We start from the raw sequence: 22,156 nt of genomic DNA on the forward strand, positions 1-22,156 counted from the left end.
TGAGCTGGACTCATGTTTTGCTTGATAGGAGGTTAAGAGGTCCGGAGCAGGTGACATTGTGCAATCGTATAAAACTCGAACTCTGGAAGAGCAGACTTGAAAGCAGCTGTTTTCTGTTGTAACTGTCTCTGCAGCGTTTTAAATAAACCTGTTAGTTGGAAGTCTTCCCCACTCACTTTTGAGTTGGTAGCAAGAGTGAGTTCATATCAGGTAATCTTTAAGGTACACTGTGGTGGCATAAAGGCCCAAACTCCCCAGATATGTTTGGAGAGGACCCTCTACCCCAGCTCTGGGCAGAATTTCTCCTTATCTTTTTATAAATTATAAGTGGTGAACAAGAAAGGACACTGTTCCTGGCCTCCACCACACAGATAAACAGCGATTTCAAATAACTTAACTATATAACTTAGAGCAAAACACTCCGGGGTGGAAGTCAGAAGACTTGCTTTCTAGTCCTACCCCTTGGGCAAAAATCCTTTCATCGATCCATTCTCCAACAGTCTTAATTTTAAGATAATAATAGTAACATTCCCCTATCTAATCCAAGGTTTTTATGAATAAATATTCATAAAACCTATTTTGGGGGTGACTGATATGGAATGATCAACATATTACTATAAAATGAAAACAAAGTACAATATCTTACTCAACTTATGATTGGGTAACACCCTGATAAACCCGTTGTAAACTGAAAATATCGTAAGTTGAAATGCATTTAATATACTAAGCTACTGAACATCACAGCTTAGCCTAGCCTACCTCAAATATTCTCAGAACACTTACGTTAGCTTACATTTGGGCAAGATCATCTAACAAAGAGCCTATTTTATAACAAAGGGCTGAATATCTCATGTAATTTATTGAATACTGTACTGAAAATGAAAAACAGGGTAGTTGTCTGGGTACAGAATGGTTGTAAGGATGTCGGTTGTTCATCCTCCTGATCGTGTGGCTGACTGGGACTCATCACAAGAGAGTATTGTACCGCGTATCACCAGCCCGGGAAAAGATCAAAATTCAAAATTCAAAGTGTGTTTCTACTGAATGCCTATCGCTTTTGTACCAAAGTGGTCAAAAAATTGTAAGTCAAACCATTGTGAGTCGAGGACCGTTTGTACAGAAAACAACTGTTTGTGGGGAAAAAGTGACAAGTGGGCCTTGTCTCCATAGACAGGCCCATGTCTTCGTTGAGACACAAAAGAGACTGGTTCCTTTAAGAGGTACAGAGGCCTCGAAGTCAGGATTGGGAGAAAGACTCAGCTTCATTGTATATCCTTTGGTATTATTTGCATTTTTAACTGTACAAATATAACTGTTGTTAAACTAGTTAAAAACTTAAAAGAGATAGATGATGAGCACACCCACTGTGTCTAAAGTCCAGTGCCAGGCAGTTCTGGGGAGAGGCAGCTGAGTGAGAAGCAACCCCTGCCTTCCTGGAGTTACGAGTGCAGAGACAATGGGATGAGCCGGGCACCGGCAACAGGCGTGAGAGAATGAGAAGGAAGAGTGCAGGTGGTCTGCCGAGTGCCTTTTTTACTAGGAATCGCCCCTTTCCCCTAGTCCCACGTGGTTTTTGCAGGAGCTGCCATTTGGTGGGGGAGAGGGAAGGCCAACTGACTTCTCTAGGAATTCCGGAACTGAAACTAAAGAAAGCCTAGCACGGGATGCTGGGGCGTGCCCTAGATCATCTGCAGTAGAATTACCTGGGGCTCTTTCTTGTTAAAAATAGGCTGAGCTACTGAATCAGAAGGGACTGGGGGAGGCGCCAGGAATTCGACAATCTCCCAGGTGTCTCTAGCACGTGTCCAGTTTGAGCATCATTGCTGGACACCGTGGAGGGCCAGGTGAAGAAGGTACACTTGATTCAGAAAGCAGGGAGTTACCATGGAAAGTATATGTTTGAGAGGGGGAGTGAATCGCAACCAAAATACCACACGGTTCAGGAAGGGGGCCTGAACAAGTGAAGCAGGCAGCGCAGGGGCCTGGCAGCCTGGGCAACGTTTGCCCGGCTAAGGGAGCAGCAGCCACTTGGCTCCAGCCACAGGCTGCATGCTGGAATATGCCAGCCCAGTGTGGACAGAGCCAAGTTTTCAAGTGAGGCTGGCAATCTGGATTTCTACACGAACATTCTTGATTTATAAATGTCAGTAACTAGATTTTTCTAAACTGCTGAGTGGGCCTGCAGCACAATGGCCAAACCAAACACGCCTGAGGGCACTACCTGACCTGTGTTCTAACTTAGCCTGGCAGATGTTTTGGAGGAATGGGAGGTAACTACAGAGAGAAAACTCAGGCAGGAAACTCTGGAAGTGGTGGGAACCCCTCGCTGAACTGGGCACGGTGGGCTGTTCATATCTTTCAAAAGCCTTAAGTCACTGAATCATCCCTAAAGGGGCTCAGTTTGCCAAAATTCTAGGGTTAAACCAGTTGCCAAATTGTACCCATATTTGCCATGATGCAGTGAGGACACAGGACACAACGTGTCAGTTTGCTTCCCCGCACCTTATAAATGCCCTGGCAGAACTTTGGAAGCCTTACACGATTCCTGCTGTTCCTACCACCCTACAAAGCCAGCTGGTATTTCAGGATGGATATAGTGACCAGTATGGCTCTTGTAGAAAATGTGTCGTATAACGCACTCTCCATCTGCCTCCTTTTTTCCTTAGAGACTAGATAATTGTGTAGTTTCACTATATAAATGAAGGAAATTTCACTTGCAGAAGTTAGGAGAGAGAAGAGCCAGTGACTAATTACTAAGTATCAGCATGTGCCAAGTGCTTCATACCATCTTCTATAACTCTGGCAACATCTCTGTAAATTCCAGCCTATCATTACTCCCATTTTACAGCTGAGAAAACTGCAGCTCAGAGAGATGGAAAAACTCGCCTCAGGGCATACATCCAGTAAGAGGCAGAGCTAGGTTTTGAACTCTGGCTTTTTCCACCAGCCCCTTGGGGCTGCCTCTCCAGGTGTGGCCACTCCTGGTTTGAAGATGGCGCTGGCTGGAGGTCACCAACCAACCCCCAGAGCTGAGAAAAGCCAGGAGACGCATGGGCCTGAGAAATCCTCCTACAAGAGGCAGTTCTGAATACTAGAGTTACCTTTCCTTCTTTCTGGGGGTCACCCAGCACAGTGGCCTGAGCCAGGCATTGATTGTCACATGTCCCTTGCCACTCTGAGCCACAGGTCAGTGGAAAGCAACAGCAGCTGTGTTTTTGCAACCCCAAACTGGTTTTGCTTGGAAGTTGGGAAATGGACCTTCCCCCCACCACCACCCCCTTATAAGCCTGGAGGGTTCTGGAAATCAGAGCCACTCCACAGTTTCACTCATTCTATCACTCTTGTTTCAAAAGACCTTATAGGAGTTCCCAGTGCTTTAGTAATCCCAAGAGGGAGCCAAAACAACCACATGCCAAGGAGGGTATGAGGGGAAAGATCTTTGGTTTGGGAACAATCCAGATCCAAAGTAGAATCTAGGCATTGTGAATGTACCTAGGTCTGCCTTACCCTGGCCAGAATCCTAGCCCATCCCCAAACCTTGAATATTACCCCAAATTATCCCAAGATCTGTGATTTTGCTAGAAACGCCACCAACTGGCCAGGGAATCCTGTCTACTTCCACAACCACAGAAAGCACAGACCCCACTGTTTCAATTCCTTTCTTATCTGCATTGTTCCTGCCTTTTTTTCTGTTTTGTCTAATCCCCATTCAATACTAATAAAAGAGAGGAATGAGCAAACAGAGAGGATCTGCGGGGAGAGGGTGGAGTGTCATCCTAGATTTTTTCTCTTTTGGAAGAGGGAAGAATTAGTATGCATGGAAATATGTTCAGGTTGCTGCCTCTTGTGTTCCACAGAATAAGGTGGTACTGCATGGAGGCAAAGGAAAAAAAAAAGAGAAAAAAAAAAAAAGGAAAGAGGGGGAAATGATATCTTTTAAGCAGTGAGTTTACAGCTCATTCAGAACTTGCCCTTCCTGAACACTTGTGTTGAGAAGGCTAGGACTGCTGATATCTGCCTGGCCTCTGAATCAAGTGGGACCCGTGGACAGTTCTCAAAGAAAAGGAATCCAAAAACAGACACTTGCACCATCTCTGAAACCCTTCACTACATCTGTTCACATTCGGAAAGAAAAGATAATTATTTGGTAGCGAAACCGTGTCTCTCAAAGCTAACCCATCCTGAAATACCAGCTGGGTGACTTGGCATGATCCTTACAGATACATTTTGTGCATCGAAGAGTAGGGGTGGGGAAGGGAGTGCTGGACACCAGATTTTTAAAGTAAATTACTAAAAATAGTAAATAGTAGGCACAGGCAGGCAGATCTGAGACACTTAACACGTGAACTATGCTCCCAGTAAAAAAGGTTGAGGGAGTTCAGTGCTGGGGATCCTCTCCAGCCACAGACAGTGTTGCTGCCAACTGACCTTTGGCCTCAATTTAGGACACTGGCATGTGACTTGGAGAGGCACCTTCACTTGTACATGTGTGGCTTGGCACTGATCCATCACCACAGGCTAGGGACACTTTGATCTTAGATGCTAAGGAGGTAATGAGATACATCAGAGAATGGTGAGCCTACCTTAAAGAACCTTACCTAGGACTACATCAGGGGACCAACATTCCCCTGATGAGGAAATAGAAGCCGCAAAAAGAAGTTGATGGCCTGGGGTCACAGGATTATAAGTGGTAGAACCAGGAGAAAATATAGCTGATTTTCCCTCCAGTAAAAAAGCAGATTTCTGGCAGGGAAAACAAACAAACAAAAACACCTTAAAATCCTTCGTAAGTAGAGTTGAAAAAAGTACTACTTAGGCGTATCACAGTCTTCTGGCACTTTTGTGAGTTAGTTCTATAATCATTCACTGAACCTTCTGTGGTTCAAAATTCCAGAGAACTGACTGACAGCTAAACTTTGGGAAAACAACTTGTGGTTAAGTTTTTAACTGTCTGCTCTTGACGACTAGTTTATTCCAAGAGAGGCAGAGGAATGACAGATCAATTCTGTTGATGTAAATATCAGACCCACATACCATTCATATGCAAATGAACACAAAAAAGAAGAATACAGAGTAAAGTTAAGATATATAGATTGCCAACAGGCACATGAAAAGATGTTCAACATCGCTAATCATCCGTGAAATGCAAACCACAACGTCAGTGGTTTTGCAAATCAAAACCACAGTCTCACACCTGTCAGAATGGCTACCATGAAGACCACAAAAAACAAATGTTGGCGAGGATGCGGAGAAAAGGGAACCCTCGTACGCTATTGGTGGGAATGTCAATTGATGCAACGACTGTGGAAGAGAGTATGGAGGTTCTCAGAAAACTATAAACAGAACTACCACACGATCCAGCAACTCCACTGATGTGTATATATCCGAAGAAAAGGAAAACACTTATCTGAAGAGATACATGCATCCCATGTTCAAAGCAGCATTCTTTACAGTAGCCAAGATATGGATACAACCTAAGTGTCCATCAACAGATGAATGGATAAAGAAGATGTGGTACATATATACAATGAAATAGCGCTCAGCCATAAGAAAGAATGAAATTTTGCCATTTGTAACAACTGGACTTGGGGGGTATTATGCTTGGTGAAATAAATCAGACAGAGAAAGGTTATCACTTACCTGTGGAATCTAAAGAATAAAACAAATGAATGAATATAACAAAATAGAAACAGCACAGAACAGACACTTAGATCAATGGGACAGACTATAGAGCCCAGAAATAAACTCACATACTTATGGTCAATCAATCTACAACAAAGGAGGCAAGAATATGCAATGGAGAAAAGACAGTCTCTTCAAAAAGTGGCGCTGGGAAAACTGGACAGCTACATGTAAAAGAATGACATTAGAACATTTTATAACACCATATACAAAAATAAACTCAAAATGGATTAAAGACCTAAATGTAAGACCAGAAACCATAAAACTCCTAGAAGAAAACGTAGACGGAACACTCTTTGACATAAGTCATAGCAATATTTTTTGGACCTGTCTCCTAAAGCAAAGGGAACAAAAGCAAAAATAAACAAATGGGACCTAATTAATCTTAAAAGCTTTTGCACAGCAAAGGAAAACATGAACAAAATGACAACCTATAGAATGGAAGAAAATATTTTCAAATGATATGACCAATAAGGGGTTAGTTCATATCCAAAATATATAAACAGTTCATACAATTCAATACCAAAAAAACAAACAACTCAATTAAAATGAGACCTGTTATAACCTATGTGGAATCTAAAAAATAAAACAAATTAGTGAGTATAAAAAAAGACTCACAGATATAGAGTACAAATTAGTGGTTACCAGTGGGGAGAGGGAAGGGAGGAGGGCAAGACAGGGGTAGAGGTCTTTGAGGTATAAACTACTATGTATAAAATAAACAAGCTACAAGGATATATTGTACAGCACAGGGAATATAGCCAATATTTTATAATAACTATAAATGGAGTATAATCTTTAGAAATTGTGAATCACTGTATTGTACGCCTGAAACTTATATAATGTTATAAATCAACTACACTTCAATTTTAAAAAATACTTAGAAAAAAGATCAGAAAAATACATTAAAACAAAAATTTAAAAACAAAATTTTTATGTATGTATTTATTTATTTAGGCTGTGCTGGGTCTTAGTTGGGGCACCTGGGATCTCCGTAGTGGCATGTGTGATCTTTAGTTGTGGCACGTGAACTCTTAGTTGCAGCATGCATGTGGGATCTAGTTCCCTGACTAGGGATCAAACCCGGGCCCCTTGCACTGGGAGCATGGAGTCTTAGCCACTGGACCACCAGGGAGGTCCCTTCAGAAAATTTTAAAAATAGGTGCTCATTGTGGAAACACTATTAATCAGCTATAAAAAATGAGGTAATCCTACCATTTGTGACAACATGGACTTTGAAGACATTATGCTAAGTGAAATGAGTCAGAAAAAGACAAATACTGTATGATCATATCGCACTAATGTATAGAAGTAGAACCTAATTTAAAAAAAAACACACAACTCACAAAAAAAAAAAAAAGAAAAAATGCAAGTGAACAAAAAGAAGAAAATGAAAGTCATCTGTAATACCATGGTTTGGAGTTTCATTTAACATGACTTTTAAATGTACTTGGATTTTTAAAAAATGATTAGACCTCACATTGTTTTGTAAGTTGCTTTTTTTTCCACTCAGCAGTAGACCACAAGCATCTTTATAGAGCCATCATGTGATATTTTATATCACTTTTAACTACACCATAAAAATCTATCATTCAGATATATAATTTATTTAAATCTCTTATTAAAATACATAGGTTGTTTCCAAGTACTAACATTCAAATAATGCTTGCAACTTTTGTATACATTTCTTCGAATAGGTCCTTAATCCATTTCCTTAAAATAAACCCGTAGCTTTCAGTTCCTAGAAGTAGGACAGCTGGGTGAAAGGATTTGATATCTCCATTGGGTTGCACATCACCAGGTTGCCAGGGAAGGGCTGTACCAATTTTATGATGCTTCTCTGAAGCAGTGGGTAAATGAAGGTGCCTAAACCAGGCAACATAATTGGTCTTTACCTTTTGCCAAATTGAGAGATTGAAAAGCTAACCATGGGCATTTCTCTAAGTGCTAGTGAAGGTGAATACCTTTCCATCCCTCTGTTAGAATCTGAATTTCTTCTTTTGTAAACTCCCTGTCTGCCAGAAAGGGCAAACCGAGGGTCACTAAGATGGCCTCTGGTGACCAAATGTTCTCATCTCCTAGGGGACTTCACTGCACTATTCCTGTGGATGAGACTCAGCTCTGTAGTCCTGGAGAGGCAAGGACTGCCTGTGGCCTCTACCTCATCTTGAGACTTGCAGTCTGTAAGATTCCCCTTTACCTGAAGGGAGCCCTAAAATCTAACGCACAGTTTGACCCCATGCTCAGGTGCACTGTGAACCTAGTTGGTTATAGCAAAGTAAGTGACCAATTAGCTTACCTCACAGGCAAAATCCCCACTGGGGTCAGTGAGCTTTGCTACCTGTAACCCAGACCATTTCCAAGCCCAGACAGCAGTCTTGCAAATGGGTTTTGTGAGGGAGCCTGAGTACAGCATATGGATAGTACAATGCTAAACCACTGCTCTTGCTAGAGGATCGCCTGGGACTATACCCCAGCTGACAGTCATGATGCCTGTTTGGTACAGCCAGATTTGTAGAGATGTTTGGAATAGTCGACTGATTTTAGCTAAATGCCAACGATCAGATAAAATAGGAGTCACGTTTTCGGGTCTTTTTCCAGCCTTTGGAGTATATAAATCTAAGATTTAGCTGCTTATGCTGTCGGAGTTGAATCCTCTTAGGTTGTCTTATGATAGGGAAAGAGTCATGCATATGAATGGGCCCTACCACCAACCACAGGATTTCCACGCATCAGTGGGAAAGAGCAGAGGACAGGCGTAACCCTGGGCAGCAGAATTCCCCTCAGTAATGGGATGGGGAGAATAAAGTTAGGGGGGTGGGGTGGAGATTGTGTGTAATCAGTTTCCTGGAGAGTTTGGACAGTCTGAAAGAGCCTTCAGGTGATTAGTTGAGAATCACTGCTCTGTGGTCTAAAGTATGGACAACACGCCCTCAGAATTGTTTATTTAGGATATCTAAAGACACACAAGAGTAGAGTTTTTAAATCTATGCTAACAACAGAAAGAGGTTTCTTCTGTATTCATGTGGTTTACCCACCTCTCTTCCTCTCTTCTCACATTTTCCTAAATATACCCTCCCTGAATTTTCATGGCTTCCAACTCCAAAGTTAAAGCAGTATCACTGCATCTTTTAGGGTTTACTTCAGTTCACTAAAAAGATTAGCTGTGCTTCATTTTTTTCTGTTTAAAGAGAAATTAATTGGTCCCACCCCCAAACTGTTGTGTATCTAAACATCATGCTACTTATAAACAACTTTTTGTCAAAAGTGAGATTCTAAGGATGTCTATAAACAAGATTGAGGTCAGAACCATTCAGGCCCTCAAACCACCATGGCTTGTCAACTCGGTTCTTTTATGAAGCGGAGAGCTAGAAATATTAGTTCTTTGCTTTATTTGATGCAGATGCATCTGGAAAAATGGAATAGCTGAATAGCTCTGAATTTTCCCAGAGACCAAGTCACTTCTTTGATCTTCTTAGCTGTTCATAAAAGTATTGGAAAAAAAATACACACACACCAAAAACAACACAAAAAATCTCTTAAATGTGATACTTGTAACCAAAAGAATTTTCAAGTTGTAAGTGCAATTGTCTATTTGGGGAGAGAATGAAAAAGAAAAAAAAAAAAAGGAAAAAGAGTAGTACTGTTGTAGGAAAATTGGGGCATGAGAGAATGGTCATGTCCCAGGCCTAGAGTCCTTGGGATGGCTGGGCAAGTGAGTGAGCCATAGTAAAGTGAAAGTGGGTTTATTTACAGAGGTACACACTCCATAGAAAGAAGCAGCCCCAGGCGATGGGGTCCTCTTGGAAAGTGAGAGCAGCCCCTGAAATGTGGGGCTGGTTAGTTTCTATGTGCTGGGCAACTCCATAGCTAACGAGTGGAATATTCTGTCTTGGAGAGGGGACGGGGATTTCCAGGAATTGGGGCACCACCCACTTTTTGGCCTTTCATGGTTGGCCTCAGAACTGTCATGGTGTCTGTCGGTGTGTTGTTTAGCATATGCTAATATATTACAATGAGTGTATAATGAGGCTCAAGGTCTACGGGAAGTTAAGTCTTCTGCCATCTTGGACCTAGTTGGTTTTAATGAGTTTTTGTCGTATCCTCAGGATATGTCATTCTTTTAAAGGTTGTGCCTTGCACCTGTCCCTCCTGTCTCAGTGCAGAAGGAGGGTCTTAGAGAAAGAATGACTTTATAACAGTATAACCAAATCCATCAACACATTTTTCTTGGGCACTAATTAATGCAAAGTGCACTTTACACCACAAAAGTCAACAAGGCTCTGCTTTCAAAAAGCTTTGCCATCACACAATAACTTGTCACTTTTTGCTAAAATTTTCAGTTATCAGTCTGTTTTCACTAACTCTTTTGTCTCATCCTGGACCACTGACCAGAATGCTCCACATATATTCCTAGAGTTCTAAAAAGAGCTATAACAGTTTTTAAATGATTCAGTTTCATTCTGAATAAGCCACATAACCTTTCTGTGCCTCAGTTTCCCAGTCTGTAACATAAGGTTACTTGATGATCTAAAAAGTCCCTTCTGGGTGAAAAAATTCTGTTTCATTCATTTGTTCAACACATATTTATGTTAACTGCATGTGCCGGGAACTGTTTTAGGCACGAGGGATGCACCCGGGAACAAAATTGACAAAGCCCCCTCATGGTGCTTCCATTTCAGTGGAGGGAGATGGACTAAACAATAAACAAACATAGAAGCAGAACGTAAGACTGGGACCAGTTCTGTGGATAAAGCAGGACAGGGCACTAAGGAGTGTTGGCCATGAAGGGTATCAGGAGATCAAAGAAGGCCTCACTGATATGGAGCCACTTGAGAACAAGCTTGAAGGAAGTGAGGGGGCAAGCTCAGCGCAATCTTGAGGAGGGGTCAGATCATGTGCAAAGGTCCTGAGGTGGGTCTGAGGGAAGGCAAGGAGGCCAGAACAGAGTGAGCGAGGGCAGAAAAGGAAAAGATTGAGGTGGGGAGTAGCTGACTCTGCTACTCCCGTAGGAACTCTGACTAAGGACAAACTACAAAGTACTCTCCTAACTTTACACTTGGTTTAAATTGTACATTTCCAACATCAGGATTTAGGTTTCATAAGATATTAACTCATAATATGAAAACATTAGGTTGTCATTTAAAAAGTAGCTACTTCCTGAAATCTAACCCTTCTGTTTCCCTGAACTTCATTAAGTAACACTGGAAATTTTCAGGATGTATCATAAAAATGATCATGACTCACTCAGCAGATGTGCACAGCCACTGCCAAAGGTAATGGTCAGGATTTGGGGGACCAGAGCCATGACCACGGCACTGTCTGATCAAGCAGCCCCTGCCCCAGCACTGTGCTGTGCTCAGTGGCCAAGACAGCACAACATCATATGAAATTCCCAAAAGAGAAAACTTGCCTGACACATCCTTTAAGCTCATTTTAAATTAACTGCAGTAGCACAAACTCCAAAGAACAGAAATAGTTACCTTTATTTTCTGGTATCACTATGGGCTAATGTAAACAGTTTCACAAAAAGTCTTGGTGAACTTCAGATTTATTATTCCGGAGATGCACTGAGAAAGGAAAGTCATTGTGGGGTCATGAAACATTTGTCCAGAAAGTAAAGAAGCAGGGCAGGACCCCCTCAGAACCAGGTGTCCTGGCCAGTCCTCAGTTCCTGACCTCATCATCTCCTCTTTTTTTTTTTTTTTTTGCGGTGCATGGGCCTCTCACTGTTGTGGCCTCTCCCGTCGCGGAGCACAGGCTCCGGACACGCAGGCTCAGCGGCCATGGCTCACGGGCCCAGCCACTCCACGGCATGTGGGATCTTCCCGGACCAGGGCACGAACCCGCGTCCCCTGCATCGGCAGGTGGACTCTCAACCACTGCGCCACCAGGGAAGCCCCATCCTCTCCTCTTTTTTTTTTTTTTTTTTTTTTTTTTGCTGTACGCGGGCCTCTCACTGCTGTGGCCTCTCCCGTTGCGGAGCACAGGCTCCGGACACACAGGCTCCGCGGCCATGGCTCGCGGGCCCAGCCGCTCCGCGGCATGTGGGATCTTCCGGGATAGGGGCACGAACCCGTGTCCCCTGCATCGGCAGGCGGACTCTCAACCACTGCGCCACCAGGGAAGCCCCATCCTCTCCTCTTTAAGGCCAGTCCTCAGCCCCTTCTCAGACTGTGGGTCCCCTACCCTGCAGCAACCCACCATTGCCATCAGGGCTTCAAAAATGATGCCTGCAGAGACCCGAAGTCCTACTGCATCTAAGTCCTGAGAGTAGGGGGTGCGAGGGGGCAGCAACTGTAGTTGTTACTAGCATTACAGAGCAGTCCTGGTCCATAGCCATCCTTTAAGAGTGGCGTGATTTCCTCAAGCTCCAAACTCATCTCGTAGATCCTTGGTAACAAACTTTTCTAACTCAAATTTTAGGAATTAGAAAGAGTGTCACCACGAAAGGCTGGGTGTCAGGCTGCCAGAGGTCTCACAGGGTAGCGTTTCTCTCCATAAATTCACCATGTTTCTGAGGTCATCTACCCCAACCCACTTCAGCACTGCTCAGACTCGTGAATGATGATTCGTACTAATAAAGTTCCCAAAAGCTTGAGGTATAAGCCTATGTTTCTTGGTTTTCGAGAAGAAAGGCAGCTGCCGGGAGGACCTGAAGCTCCTGTTTTCTGACCAGCACGTTCTTTCCCCACAGTGGTATAGCCATGTGGTTAGGAGCTGGGAAGCTGCAGCCAGACTGCAGACGTGCTGAGAGGGAACTCAACCCCGATGGAGGGAACGTCCATCTGGCCTTAAGCCCAGCTCTTAAGCAATGATGCTCTAGTCCCATCTCAGCAGCCCACAGAGTGGCGTGGCATCTACATGCAATGGCCATTTCACTGGGTCAAAGATGTGACAAGTAATAGAGCAGCATTCGACCATGACACATCTACTACCTGGGCCTCGCTGGCTTGTCTGAGAAAAGGGACTGACCCAGATTCGTTCATACATTTGACATTGATAGACACTGATTTGACATTGATGGGATAAAGAGATGAGTCCCCTTGCTCTTCAGTCACACACAGACTGGTCAGGAGTTGATGAGACTATCACGCAGTCCATGCTACAGCAGCAGTGGATGGAGAGCGATAAAGAAGCACCTAGGGGTGCTGGAATTCCTTGGCAGTCCAGTGGTTAGGGCGCCGAGCTTCCACTGCAGGGGGCACAGGTTCGATCCCTGGTTGGGGAACTAAGAGCCTGCATGTTGCACGGTGCAGCCAAAAAAAAAAAAAAAGGCATCTAGGGATAGCACCTAATCCAGCATAGGAGGGGGTCAGGAAGACCTCCAAGGACCGGCAAGCCATGCACAAGTCTTCCAGAACTACACTGAGGGAGGGAGTCAGGGAAAAAATATTCTGGGCAGAGAAAACAGCACATGTAAAGGTGCGGAAGGGCTTCCCTGGTGGCGCAGTGGTTGGGAGTCCGCCTGCCGATGCAGGGGACACGGGTTCATGCCCCGGTCCGGGAAGATCTCACATGCCGCGGAGCGGCTGGGTCCGTGAGCCATGGCCGCTGAGCCTGCGCGTCCGGAGCCTGTGCTCCGCAACGGGAGAGGCCACAGCAGTGAGAGGCCTGAGTACCACAAAAAAAAAAAAAAAAAAAAAAGGTGCGGAAGTGTGATCCTGTGGGAGCTGTAAAGCAGTTCCATGTGGACGAAGGACAGGGTTCACAACGGGCAGGGTAAGAGGAGAGGGAAAGGGAGGGGCGGGGTCCACATCATGAGGGACCTCGCAGAAAGGCTCGGATTTATCCTGAAGACAAGGAGGCACATTAAAAGATTCTAAGCTGGAATCTTCAAGACCTGATTTGATTTTCAGAGATCACTCTGGTAGTGGTAAGAGCTGACTCGGGGGAAGGATGCTAGATTGGTGTCAGGGAGGCAGGTTATGGTGCTATTACAGTCATCAAGTCGGAAGAAGCGGGCAGGGGCAATAGATCCCAGGGAGAGTTAAGAAACGAGAATGGACTGAGGGTGGGTGAGGAAGAAAGAGAGATCTGGGATAGCTCCTGTGTTCCTCATTTGGGCAAACTGGCAGAGCCAATGACCACAATGGGAACCGGGATGTCGGTTTTAGACATGGGGAATTTGGGATGAAGAGGAACAGCAGGCAGCAGCATATATGCTCCAGGAGCTCAGGAGGTCTGGGCTGAGAGAAGTTTGGACAGGCATTCTGCCATGAGTGCTATATCACTCCATAGGCACTGCAGCCTGCTGATATGTGCCGAGTGCCTGTGGAGTGCTAGATACCTTATCCAAATTGTCTAATATGGTCCCTCAGCAACTGTGAGATAGGGACTACCATCCCATTATACAGATGAGAAGACTGAGGATCAGAGAGGGTAACTTGCCAATGCCCTGTGACTAGTAAGTGGCCAGATTGGGAGTGAAACCCAGGGCCCCTGATGTCAGGGCCAACTTCCTCACACCCTGCTTCTTCCAAGTAGGCATAGCATTTTATAGCCACTCCTCATCCAAAAACCCACATTAACCAAATGGATTAAAAAAGTTAAATCGCACTTTAAAACAATCTTCAAACTCTAAGGTACATATGCGAGGACTAGATAGTCAACCTCTAATTTCCCTTAAAATATCCTTGATTTTGGCAAAATTTGTATGACAGATAACTTTTAAAGTATGGGTTGATTTAAAAAACCCATCACCAGGCATCACCAACCCTTAAAATGTAACTGATTCATGATCTAAGCAAATAAGGCTTTTATGAAACACAGCAATCCTTAAGACCAGTCTGGAGGCTGGTCTTTATCCCACCACTATTATAGAACTGTCCTGCGCGTATCTGCGTAGCTCTTGCCTGTAACCGACTGTCCACAATGATTCGTTGACTTCTCCGCTTCTCAACCAAAAATTCAAACCTGGTAATCCTGTAGGAGGACACTTTCCTCGACCAACATGTCTTCTTCATGAACTAGGCCACAATGTGTACAATTTGCTTTGTAATTTTACAGTAATGGTCATGAAAGGATGACGAGGTTAAGGAATAGTTAATTGTTCCATTCACATCAGTCTGAGCAACAGCTCAGGCAATTCACACTGTTCAAAGATGGGCTTCCCCAGAGTTCTCCTTAAGTCACGAAAAGAGAATGAGAGAGAACCCCAGCAACACGCACGCACAGCAACCTTGCCAATTCATCAGAAAGTGGATTAACTTCTACGACAAAGACTAAAGCAGAACCTGAGGAATCTGGGAAGTGATTGGTTCAGAGAGTGTGATATCACTTTGGTAGTTCTACGCAGTGGGATATACATACTTACTTCGAGAACCTGGTCTGGCTCCCAAATATATGTAGTGCTCAGAGAGAGAGAGTTTCCCGTCTTTGCATGTTCCCAACATCCAATCCCAAAGCCCTTTGGTTTCCAATCTACACTTAAAATCAGACTCTGCCACTTTCTGCCATAGACAAGATTCACTCTATCTGCCTAAGCCTCAGTTTACTTCTTTGCAGATTTAAGGCAACAATAGCTGCCCTGCACCGCCCTGCCCAGCTCACAAGGGCCACTGTGATAATTAAAGGAGGCAGTAGATGAAGAGATGGTGTACACTGGGAACAACTCTATACCTGTGAGCTGCCGTTATTCATGAGATTGATACCAACTTACTTCATGGGGCATGTGGACCCTAAACATAGCCAGTTTCTTCTACTGAAGATTTAAACCTACATCTTAAAACATAATAGATATTCTAAATGTTGTCAGAGTCACTCTTCCCTACCAAGGGAAAAAAAGCATTCTAGAATAAGAGAAGACCTAAACGCTCCAGATATATGTGAAAAAAATGACAACAGACCATAAAGACCATTTTCCTCAAAAAAAAAAAAAAAAGATGTCTTCTTTATACTGGCTCAAATTGAAGATTCTTTTTGTTGCAGTACTTTAAAATCTTTAAAAATCTTGCAGGTGAGATAAAATGTTCATGGTCCTAGGCAATATCTGAAATTTTTCCTTTGAACATAATGCATTTCTTTTGTAATCAAAATTTTTCTCCAATGAACTTAATCAATTTAAATTAATTTAGCATCTGTTTCTTGAGCATCTTCTTTGCATTAAGCATTTTTAAGTAGCATAGGAGAAAGGGAGATAAGGAAAATCTTGTTTTACATGAAGATTATGATCTAAGGAGACTGAGATAAGCTCGCAAAGAACTATAATATGCTAAGGGTCATAAGAGAGGTCAGAGGAAAGTGACAGCTATAACTAAGGGAGTTGAGAAAGGCTTAACAGAGGAGAATTGGAAGAAGGAAAGAGGGAAGACTGATTTAGCCTAGAAGGCAGAGAGGAGAGGAAATGCAGAAGCAGAGAAGGGGGACCACACAGCAAGTGTTCGAAGTCCGCCTGGGGGTTCGGTTGTGCTGACATTAGGACAGAAGAGTTTTAAGATTTTGTTACAGCAGTTAGTACATGCTTGTTACTAAAAGACACAACAAAGATACTTTGTTAGTTTATACAGTTGAAAATGAAGATGCTAACTCCTGGAAGAGGGAAAAAAAGAAGTGAGTTTAAGGAAAGGTCCAGATGAAACAAGATTGGTCAAATGCTAATGTTCATAATTGTTGAAGCGGGGGCTTTATACTCTCCACTTCTTTGGATGTCTGCAATTTTCCATTAAAAATGGCTAAAAAAGAAATCAAGGCCATTCAGTCTGGGGAGATGGTCAGCTGATGGCTTCTCAGGTGATGGTGCTGATCTGATAAGAACATTCTAACCTCTAGGTCAGTTGGAGGGAACGGGCAGGGCTGAGGCTGGAGCTGACTCCACAGGCGGAAGTAGACACTTCACAACATAACTAAGGGCTGTTTTCAGTTCCCCATGCCTCTCGCTTCATACTTCTTTCTCCATTTCCCACTGGGAGGAAGGGAGTAGCAGGGGTCTGCTACTGGCCAAGTTGGTGGTAAGTCAGTCTAAGAAAAACGAAGCCAACTATGTTGCCCTCAATGTACAAATAACTGTAGGGGTTATTTTTGGTCAAGTCAAATTTGTTTTAAAATTTATTTATATTTGGCTGCGTTGGGTCTTCGTTGCTGCGCGTGGGCTTTCTCTAGTTGCGGCGAGGGGGGTCTACTCTTCGTTGTGGTGCGCGGGCTTCTCATTGTGGTGGCTTCTCTTGTTGTGGAGCACAGGCTCTAGGTGCGCGGGCTTCAGTAGTTGTGGCGCGGGAGCTCAGTAGTTGTGGCTCGCGGGCTCTAGAGCACAGGCTCGGTAGTTGTGGCGCCCAGGCTTAGTTGCTCTGCGGAATGTGGGATCTTCCTGGACTAGGGCTCGAACCCGTGTCCTGTGCATTGGCAGGCGGATTCTTAACCACTGCGCCACCAGGGAAGTCCGGTCAAGTCAGTTTTAATACTTGTTTAGTACTTGCTAGAAAATATTAATAAGCAAAGTGAAGAGAATTAAAAACCCACTGTACCCCACCACCAAGAGAAAAGCCACCCAGCGTTTGGCACGTCCTTTGCCTCTGTCCACGCGTGTGCACATCTGTACATACACGTACATGCTTTCTCTCCTCGTCACAGTAGTATCACAGAGAAACAGTCTTGGGTAACATGTTTTTCAATTTTAAAACTGTACTTCATGACATTTCATGAAACAGCGTTTTACAACATCAGTTTAAGGGCTGCACAACAGTCCATTAGAAAACAGTCTGATCTGAGTGGATGAACCTAGAGACTGTCATACAGAGTAAAGTAAGTCAGAAAGAGAAAAACAAATATCGTATATTAACACATATGTGGAACCTAGAAATAAACCAGTTTGCAGGGCAGAAATAGAGACACAGATGTAGAGAACAAACCTATGGACACCAAGGGGGAAAAGCAGTGGGGGGGTGGTGGTGTGATGAATTGGGCGATTGGGACTGACATGTATATACTGATGTGTATGAAATGGATGACTAATAAGAACCTGCTGTATAAAAAAATAAATAAAATAAAATTCAAAAATTAAAAAGAAGTCTGATCTGGTGCTTCTAACCTTGGACAGGGGCTTACGTCAAACAAATATTGTTCAGTAAAATGCTTTGATCTGAGAGGGCTCTCTCTCAATATTATTTTGAGTTAATGTATACTAGTATCATATATACTAGTTTAGAAATAGGTTGCAGTAATTTGTTTTATCAGGAGAGAGGGAGTGATGGTAACATTCTAACAGAAATAATCCTATCTTCCTTAAAAAAGTATAGGTTGTTGGGAGTTTAGTTTTTTGTTTTGTTTTCAGGTTGTAAAAGCAATACATGAATGCTGCAAGGCAGGCAGACATATGTTACCACAAAGAGTAACAAAGATAAGTTCCCTGCCTTCCTTCTGACTCCACTGTCCAGAACTGGCTACTGTTGATAGTTTGGTATGTCTGTCTTCCAAACATTTATAAGGCTAAATGTGTATGTAATTTCTATCTGGAATTTGTGCTGACAGAACAAGGAGCCACGGAAGTAATACAGTGAGTGATCCCACCTACCACACAGCAGCATGCAGGACACTGGGCTCTGGCAGAGGCTGAGGAAGGGCCACTCACAGGGACACCCCTCTGAAAGTGGAAAGTGAAAGAGCACCAAGGCTGGGTGCTCTTATTCACCAGTCGTATTCCAATAAACTCAAGGCTGCTCAACCACAAACAGAAATGATCATGGAGGACAGGAAGGCAACAACACGCCTCCCTATTCTTTTGCAAATCACTTCTCAAACACTTGCAAACTCTCGCACAAGCCCCTCCACACTTGGCATGGGGTCCCCATGGGCACGCCTCCGAATGCGTGGGTCCTGTGTGCCACATCACTGCTACAGTCTGGACTCATGCACAGGTCACCTCTGCAGGGACAGAAATAACCAAAGGCATCTGAGAGCCTTGCCAGTTTTCAGGAGGCCAGCAGGGCTCATCATGCCTTATGTGGGGACCTAGTTCTTGGTTTCCAGAGTGAGGTCAAGCTTGGTTGCAACTACCAGAGGTTAACCATCCATGCATGGTGTGGTGTGTGTTCCCATTCAGAGGAAGGATCACAAACAAGAAGCAGGCCCAATGATTTCAGCCTCTGAAGCATTTCCTACACCGGTGGCTCTCAAAGTGTGGTGCAGGGGACTCTAGGGATCCACAAAGTCAAAACCGCTTTCGTAACAATGCCAAGATGCTATTTGACATTTTCACTCTCACATTTTCCAGAGTACACAGTGGAGTTTTCCAGAGGCTATATGACATGTAATACTGCAACAGACTGAATGCAGAAGCAGATATAAGAATCTAGCTGATGAAAAAGCAAATGAAAAACAAAAAAAGAATCTAGCTGCTGTCTATTAAACCTGACATTAAAGAGATTTGTAAAAATATAATTAATACAATGCCACTCTTCTCAGTAACTTTCTGTTTTGAAAAGGATGGTTATTTTCATAAAGATATGTTATGTATAATAGGTCCACTATTATGCCTAAATGCATTACTAAATATAGTAAAATATTCTGTTTTAGTTATATTTGGCAAATATTGAAATATATAACCCACATAAAAGTTCCTTAGTATACTAATTTTTAAGAGTGTAAAGGGGTTTTTGAGCACCGCCCCCAGAAAAGTTTGAGAACTGCTATCCTAGAGGCTGTCCCCGACTCCCTATCCCCATCCCCGCAAGACACACACACACACACACACACACACACACACACACACACACACGCGCGCGCGCGCGCGCGCGCGCCTAAGGAGGGTTAGGTATGTGGCAGGAAGGAAGATGTGCCATTCTGGTGTGCTGGCTGAATTAGGAAAGGCAGCCCGTGCTCCTTCCTGGATCTCTGAATCTATTAGGATGGGCTCTATCCCCACCCCTTCCACCGAGGGTCTCTTCCCCCACACTCCGTTTTCCCCTTACCACTTGTGTTTTCCCCGATCTGTCAGAACCTCTGAGGATTTCCCTATCTTGCCACCCCCAGCTCGGCGAGGACTCCCCGGTGAGGCCTGCACACCCTCCCTGAGGTTAGGACTCCCCAGTTCAGTCGGCCGGAACAGTCTCAGCGTGGACTCAGGGCGGCCCGCACAGCCCAGACAAAGAAGGCCTAGGAGAGCCATTTCCAGTCCCCGAGACCTGTCCTCGGCTCAGCACAGGCTGGGGACAGGGCGAAGGGGTCAGTCCCCAGGAACTAGTCCCCGATTTTCCCCTCGGCCTTCCCCGGATCCCCGCCCCGGGCCGCCCGGCGCGCCGCAGTCCGGGCAGTCCAGGCTCAGGGAAGGTGCCTGGGGCGCCGCGGACTCGCGCCCACCCTGCCGGGGCCAGGGCGGCCGGCGCTCCCGCCCGGGGCCGGACATCGGTCGGGCCGCGACGTACTCACTCACCGCAAACTGCACTGCAGGCTCCGACCGGCGGCCGGGGACCAGGCTGCGGGGCACGATCCCTTGCGCTGCGCGATTCCAGCCGCCGAGCTCCTCCCCTTGTCGCCCCGGGGCCACCGGCGGAGGGGCGGAGCCGGGGTGGGGCGGGGTCTGCGGGCGAAGGAGACCTCGCCCGCCCCCCGAGGGAGGGAGGGTTGCTAGGGGCCAGCGGCAGGCTCCTCCCCTGCGGGCCCAGGCCTGGGACTCGCTCACTCTGCGCCCTGGAGTGTGACTGTCCAGCTCGCTAGGAGGGGAGCCTAAGGGGCGAGGGGAAAATGCCGCTTTTTAAAATGATTTGGCCATCAAGCTGGAGGCTTCCCTGTCTGGCACCCCGGTACGTGTGGTCACCTCCCCTCTCTCCCTTTTGCCCTCACCCCATCGCCACCTTAATGCCTTGCAAAGCGTGCCGAGTGCTGGCGGGACTTCAACGTTTCCGTGGCTAGGAGTGCAAAGTTTCAATGTTTAATCAACTTATTTATTTTTAACGTGTAACAACTCTTCCTAATGCACGCTTTTCACCCTGTCAGAAGTCAGAGAAATGGCTCAGCAGACACTGAGAGGGCCTTCTTCACCACACCTACTTTGCATAGGTTGGTTGGAGTTGCGCCCGCTCAGGTAAATGTGGGTGATGAGATCTTTCTAGATGAAAGGTGAGGTTTTCCTGCCCAACTTATATAGAGAGTTATTGTCGTTTTCTATCTTATCTGAATAAACAGCTTATAAGATGACTAACTAATAGCTGATACTGATACTGACCTCTACTAGTTACCACGCTCCTACTCTTTGCAGGCTTCGATGATGGGGTCTTTACATATGTTATTTAGTTCAGTTCCTCCAGTTGCCCCATGAAGTGAGGAATATGACCCCGTTTTACAGACAACCATAGCTGGGATTCAGTCCTCAGCTCTATCTGACTCCTAAGCCCACACTTCATCATGTTGCACTGCAGGGTACAGCTATTCCCTGGTTATATTTAATTTTGAAAGAGAACATATTTACTATATTTCATATTACTATAGTAAATATTATGTATTTACTATATGGGAGAAGACTTTCTTCCCACCCACTTCCTAAAGTCCTTGCATTCACATTCATTGAGCAAACTTTCCTTGAGTGGCCACCATATACCCTGAAAGGGTATATGAGGCTCACCACAAACCCCGAAAAATAATACTGGGGTCGCCTTGGAAGTTAGAGTGTAGGGAAAGCTGAGGAGTAGGGAGAAAAGCCATCCAGCTACATTTTGGTTCTTACTGAGGCAGCCCTTCAAAAAGCAAAGTTTCTTAATGTTCAGTGATAACATACATATAATATGAGAACTGGTAATCCTTGACAGGAAATAATTAAATCAGAACTATAAAAAGAATTGAGATTTATTAGTAAACACTCTGGCCAAAACCATGAAGGAAATATTTCCCACATCACTCTGCTCTTCTGCTCTGGGGAACGTCACCAGTGATGTGCGGATTGCAAATCCAGTGACCTCTCTTCTGTTCTTGCCCTTGCTGACTGCTCTGTTGTATTTGACACTGGTGACAGGTCTTTCTTTGAAATGTTAACCTCCTTTGGCTTTAGAGCCTTCTGCTCTCATGATTCACTTCTTCTTAATTTGGTCCCTCTTTCCTAGGCTCTTTCACTGCACCCTTTCTCCTCTCACTTCACATGTGACTCCATACACGGATGAATTCTTCTTCATTTAATTTCTCTCTATGCAGACTTCCAGCTGAAGTCCCCTCTGCCTCTGTCATTGACCTTAATCCCCTTCAGATCTCCACACTCTTTGTCAGCAGCCATTTGTTGGGCATCACCACCTGAGTATCCCCAAGGCACTTGCCATTCTTCACATCTAAAGTGGCAGTTCAGTGTCTTCTCTAGACATCTGCCTGTCCCCTCCAACCCATCTAGTTTCTTCCTCATCCTGAATCCCACATCCTGAGTTTGGATTTCATGGTGTGTTGAGAAAGCATTTAAGGGGGTTAGAACCATATCACTATGCTCATACAAGTTTTGCCTAATAAATATTTCGGTCATGATACAAAAGATTCTGCAAGTGGCCCAGAGGAATGTGTAGAC

The 22,156-nt window shown here is 44.6% G+C and overlaps 1 protein-coding gene across 1 annotated transcript in view; it reads right to left on the bottom strand.

The window, feature by feature from the left end:
• The window catches only part of ACO1 (aconitase 1), a 58,951-nt gene extending 38,795 nt beyond the window's left edge, over window positions 1-20,156 (bottom strand). Inside the window, exon 1 of the mRNA XM_081237692.1 lies at window positions 20,048-20,156. The gene's annotated coding sequence lies outside the window, so the exon portion shown is untranslated. The remainder of the gene's footprint in view (window positions 1-20,047) is intronic.
• Between the last annotated feature and the right edge of the window lie 2,000 nt (window positions 20,157-22,156).

This window comes from Mesoplodon bidens (genome assembly GCF_964165515.1).
Source record: "Mesoplodon bidens genome assembly, chromosome: 6".
In the NCBI taxonomy this organism is placed as follows: Eukaryota; Metazoa; Chordata; class Mammalia; order Artiodactyla; family Ziphiidae; genus Mesoplodon; species Mesoplodon bidens.